Source organism: Meriones unguiculatus, chromosome X, assembly GCF_030254825.1.
Source record: "Meriones unguiculatus strain TT.TT164.6M chromosome X, Bangor_MerUng_6.1, whole genome shotgun sequence".
Classification (NCBI taxonomy): Eukaryota; Metazoa; Chordata; class Mammalia; order Rodentia; family Muridae; genus Meriones; species Meriones unguiculatus.
In genome coordinates, this window is record NC_083369.1 from 65,712,543 (window position 1) to 65,718,270 (window position 5,728).

At 42.5% G+C, this 5,728-nt stretch overlaps 1 pseudogene; it reads right to left on the bottom strand.

The window, feature by feature from the left end:
* Positions 1–957: 957 nt before the first annotated feature.
* Positions 958–1,852, bottom strand: LOC110543346 (primary cilium assembly protein FAM149B1-like; annotated as a pseudogene).
* Between the last annotated feature and the right edge of the window lie 3,876 nt (positions 1,853–5,728).

A 5,728-nucleotide genomic window follows, 5' to 3' on the forward strand; every position in this document is an offset into this window, starting at 1 on the left:
GTGACTACTTTTCAGTTTCCATTTACAAAGTCAATACTGAAAGTTTCTTAAAAGGAGTTTCAAAAGTTTCAAAAGGAGGACATTTGGTAACCTCTACTAACCCCACAAAGCAATGAATTTTGGATCATGATATTCAAACTTTTTTTAGTTGATCAATTGCCAATTATTTAATCAGTCAAGTTTACATAATAAGGACTACAGAAACCCAAACATAGGTCTTTTTTTCAGAAGATCTTGAAGACTACACTTGACAGGTCTGTAGGGTGGTGTGGACACATCCTTTCTTCTCCCTATGCTCTTCTATGCATCTCCTATGTGGCTGCTCATGCATATTGTTTGTGGTATTCTTTATAAGCCCGCAAGCCTGAGTTTCTCCCTGAATCCTATGCACCATTCTAGCAAATTAACCAAACCTAAGGAAGGGGTCCCATGAATTTTAATTTTTGGCTAGAAGCACAGGTCACAACTTGAAGCTTTAAGTGTCATGTGAGGTATAAGGTGTGATAGACAGGCTGTGGGATGAACCCTTTAGGATCTAAAGCTATCTTCCAGGTAGTGTGAGAATTGAACCGTAGGATACTCCGCTGGTGTGTGGGAATCTATGACAGAAAATCTATTAAGTATGTGTGAGAATTCCCCTACACATTTAGTGTCAGAAGTGTTGTGGTGTGCGTGTGTGTCTCTACCTAGGTACTGTAGTAATAAAGCATATAATGTTGACTTCTTAGAGACAGACCTGATAGTACAAGCCTGTATTGCCAGCTACTCAAGAGGCTGAAGCAAGAAGATCACAAATTCAAGACCTACCTGTGTAAATCAGTGAAACTTGTCTCAAAATAAAAATAAAAAAAATAAACAGGTTGTGATGTAACTTGATGATATTTGCCTAGTATGCACAGGGTCTGGATTTGACAAGCACCACACATATACAAAAAGACTGACTGGATATATAAATCATTAATACTTACTTTTCACATTGGTTTCATGAGAATTCTTACCAGGAGAAAATCTTTCCCAGTGACTAAGTTTCAACTGCTCCATAAAGCCCACAACCTTGCTCCACAGGTTGTCAAGCATATAAGCAAGAACATCCTCTTTCAAGCAGTAAAATGGAACAATAGGAGGGTAATCTAATTTCTGTAGCTGCTTCTGATTTGTTTCCATGAAATCCTTCTTCCATATACATGTGGTCGAAAGCTAAGAATTCCTCAATTATTCCTTGGAAAAGATTGTACAGTCTCCCTCTTCTTCCCCCATAACACACAAGCCAGAGTGTTTGACAATGGCAGATGCTTTGTTAGAAGATGAAAAATGTAACGTCTTTCTCCTTGTACCAAATATGGTAGAATCTCTTTCTTGAGACAAGGTTGTTTCATGTGAAGTTGACACAGCAGAAGGGGATCTAGGGTACAATCCATAACTTTCACTCGGAGTGATTATCTGCCTACCCAGAATCCTGAGGTGAGGAAAGCTGGACACCCACTGCTGGTGCTCTTTTTGCACACTCTGTATGTGCACGCTCAGCTTCTGCTTATATTGGAGCTCATTGATGGATATGAACATTGCCTGGACTTTCTCGGTGGCATTTTGAACAAGTTCACCATTCCCCAACAGAAGTTGAAGCTGCTACTGTAGAGGCATAGCTTGGAAAAGCAGTACACCAATTCCCAGGGTCAGTTGATGTAAAAGGTGATTCCTTTGACTCACTTTGAGAACTTACATCCTTTTTAGTGGCTGTTGTTGGTAAAGGAAATGTCATCCATCAGCTCTGGAAAGGGATGATAGTTAAGAGCTTGCTTTGTTAGTCCTTTCAGCTCTGTGGCACTGCCTTCCAACTGTGTCTGGAGATCATCCTCCTGTTTTCTCTTCCACAAGGCAGGGCGGGGCGTGGGGCCTGGCCCACCTGCTGGCTCTGGCCCAGTCCCTTCCTGATGTTCAAACTTATATCACTTCTATATTTAATATAGACTAGCTGTGTGTGTGTACCTGCGTGTGTTCATGTGTATATGTGTGTATGTGCGTGTGTTTGGTTTGTGAAGTTTTGATGCTAGAGATTACAGCCAGGTCCTCATACACACTAAACAGACACGGAACTGTAACATAGCTCTAACAAAGCTTAGTGTTTCAGTCATTACATAAGTTTAACTTGCTTTTACTTAGTTATATATTGTTTCATTTGCATCTATAATGGACTGTTGGCTAAAGACAAGAAACATGAAGAAGACTGCTGTTGAAATGAAAAAGATAAAATTCATAACAATTATGAAAGTTACTGTTTTATGGGCTAATTATGACCTGTCCCAAAATTTTTATGGTGAAGACCTAAGCCCCAGTATGCTAGAATAAGTCTCTCTTTGGAGATAATGTTGTGGTAGTTAAGTTGTAATGAGGTCACTTGAGTAGGCTCTAACCCAGTATGAGTGGTATCCTTAATAAACAGAAGAAATTTAGACACAGATATGAGCAAAGAAAATACCATGGGGAAACACAGGGAGAAATGGCTATTTGTAAGCTGAGGACAGCTACCTCTAAAGAAATCACCTTTATCAACATCTTGACCTGAGGTTCTAGTTTCCCGAACTATAAGAGAGAGACTATTTCTTATGTTTAAAGACAAGTAGTATGTGATGTTTCATTATGGTAGTGTTAATACATTAATAAATTGCCTGAAGTTATTTTTTGTAAGATTCCTTTTGTTTGTTTGTTTCTTCAACACAGTCTTGTTATGAATGCCAGATTGACCTCCCATACTGGGATTACAGGTGTGTGCCACGATCTTTCCTTGACAAGATTTTTTCTTTTGAGACAAGTTCTCAGTATGTAGCCCTGAGTGCCTTGAAATTTTAGACCAGGCTGACCTTGAACTAATAGAGATTAGCCTGCTCCTGCCTTCCCAGTATGGGGATTAAAGAGTTGTGTGCCACCATGTATGGCCTTTATAAGATTCTTACACGACAACAATCTGATAAAAAAAATCTATGCTGTACATTGAGCTGTCTTATAGAGTTTATTAATCAGTGGCAAAACTGAAAGCATGGTGATAGCTATCCAATTTATATCCATGTTTATTTGGGGAAATAGAATAAACATTTTAATATGTTATTTGTGAAACAAGCATAGAGAAATGACAGAATTTTCTAATAATGTTATCAGGTAGAAAAAAGGTGCTAACATGAATATAAGTAAATTTATTTTTATACTGCAAAATGCAAGAATCTCTAACATCACTATATAATAAGAGTTTTGTCTATTTCTATATCATAGCACATGTAAATTGCTTTTGACATTTTAATATACATTCATCCTTCAAACAAAGCACACTGGAATGTTATATTTAAATGTGCTTGACAAAAATTGTTGGATTTCTCCCCCGGAGGGGGGAAGCAGTCTTTCCAAACCACAGAAGATGACAACACAGCCACTCCTGATGAGATCTGATAGACTAGGATCAGAAGGAAGGAGAGGAGGACCTCCCCTATCAGTGGACTTGCAGAGGGGCGTGCGTGAAGAAGGGGGAGGGAAGGTGGAATTAAGAGGGGAGGAGGGAAGGGTTTATGGGGAGATACAAAGTGAATAAAGTGTAATTAATAAAAGTTTAAAAAAGGAAAAAAAAATGTTGGTTTTATGTACTCTATACAACATGCATTACTCAAAAAACTAAAAGTAATTTCCTTCATTTTAAATAAAATTAACTATTGCATAAATTTTACTTTAAAATATTAGCCTTAAGGAACGATCTGGACATGGGGGCGCACACCTTTAATCCTAGCACTGGGAGGCAGAGGATGGTGGATCTCTGTGGGTTCAAGGCCAGCCTGGTCTACAAACAGTTCCAGGAGAGCCAGGGCCATTACACAGAGAAATGCTGTATTAAAAAAAGAGAGGGTGGGGGAGAGAAAAAAAAAGCTTAATGTGAATATTTAGAAAGCAAAAGAGTGGGGACAAGATGGCGGCACCAGGAGAACAGGGCATCTGAGGAGCAGGGCAACATTTTCCATACAGAGACCAAGAGACTGAACCTCTGGGCCCTAAAACAACAGCGATCGGGTTTCCCAGGTGAGAGGAAACCCCCACGGTGTGGGAACCAGTCAGGTCCAATCTCAAGTCATCCAGCCAGAACCCGGAAGAGATCCCAGGTCGCACTAGGTCACTGGACCAGAGCCACATGCCTTCATGTCCTGATCACCTTCCCAGGCTGGATGGTGGGCACAAAAACACCAGAGACTGGGAGCACCAGTTGCGAGAATAACCCACAGGGAAGGAAGGCAGTGGGTCACCCAATCTTTACCTGGAAAAAGTCTCACAGACCGACGGGTATGCGCCGCCATCACTGAACTGGCCTCCCACCGCCAGCACAGAGAGAGGCTGCATGCCCAGCTCTCTGGCACAGACAGAGCTTTATGCCCCAGTGCAACAGAGACTGGGAGTCCCTGTCAGGAGAAGGCCACACAGGGAAGGAAGGAAACAGTGCTGATTTGGGCCACCCAGGCTTTGCCTGGGGAAGGTCTCACAGACCGCCATCACTGAACTGAGCCCAAGTCGGGAGCACAGAGAGTTGTTGGGCACCCAGCTCTACGGCACAGACAGAGCTGTGTGCCCCAGGGTAACAGATACTGAGAGTCCCTGTCGGGAGTAAACCCCACAGGAAAGGAAGGAAACGGAGACCCGAATTAGGTCATCCAGTATATCCCTGGAAAAGGTACCACAGACTAGTGGGTGGGCACTGCCAGCCCAGAGACCTGCTTTGTACCAATTATTCCTCACAGACAGAACTGTGAGTCCCAGGACACCAGAGACTTGGAGTCACTGTCAGGAGAAATCCTCACAGGGAACAAAGCAAAGGAGACAGGCTCAGGCCACTCAGTATATCCCTGGAAAAGGTCCAAATCAGGGACCTGCTGTGCACCAGATAGCCTGCTGTTACAAGGAGAGCAGTACTCGCCCGCCACAGATTACCACTTCGGTACTGGGGCACAGAGCCCCAACCTCAGATCTACAAAAGCCCAGGATTCCTGAGATCAAGCTCCAGATACTGCTCCAAGGGGCAACCAATTATCCTTAACAAAACTGACCAAACCAAGAGACACACAGGTTACAGCAGCAGCTCACTAAATTTACAGCAAGAAACCCAGAAGCAGGGCAGCTGTCTCCAGGACTTCTCTGGGTGAGAGGGGAGCCCTCTCAACTAACAATGACCACAGTTACCACTCAGGTCTCTATGCCTGAGGTGAGCAGCAACAAATCCTGAAAAAACACCGGCAATCCAGTGACTATGCCAAAAAAGCTGAGAAGGATTCCTTCAGGAAAAACCATCTTCCTGCCAAGGGGATTCTCTCCACCACAGGATTCCAGGAACCACCAGAAACTAACTCCAAACACCTATGATAGCCCAATGGGTAAAGGCCAGCATAAAAGCTCAACCAACAAAAGACAGAGCAATATGGCTTCTCCAGAACGCAGCTATCCGGGGGCAAGTAGCCCTGGACACCCCAGCATAAATGAAATTCGAGAAGATGACCTAACATCTATGCTCATGAAGAGGATAACAGAGGGAACAAATAAAATGCATAAAGACCTAGGGGAAGATAAACTCAGATTATGGCCATCCATAAAGAAATAGAGGAAGATAAAAACAAACAGATTATGACTATCCGTGAAGAAATACAGGAAGTTGCAGCCCAACAGTTTGTGGCCTTTAGAGGGGAAATACTTAAATCACTGAAAGAAA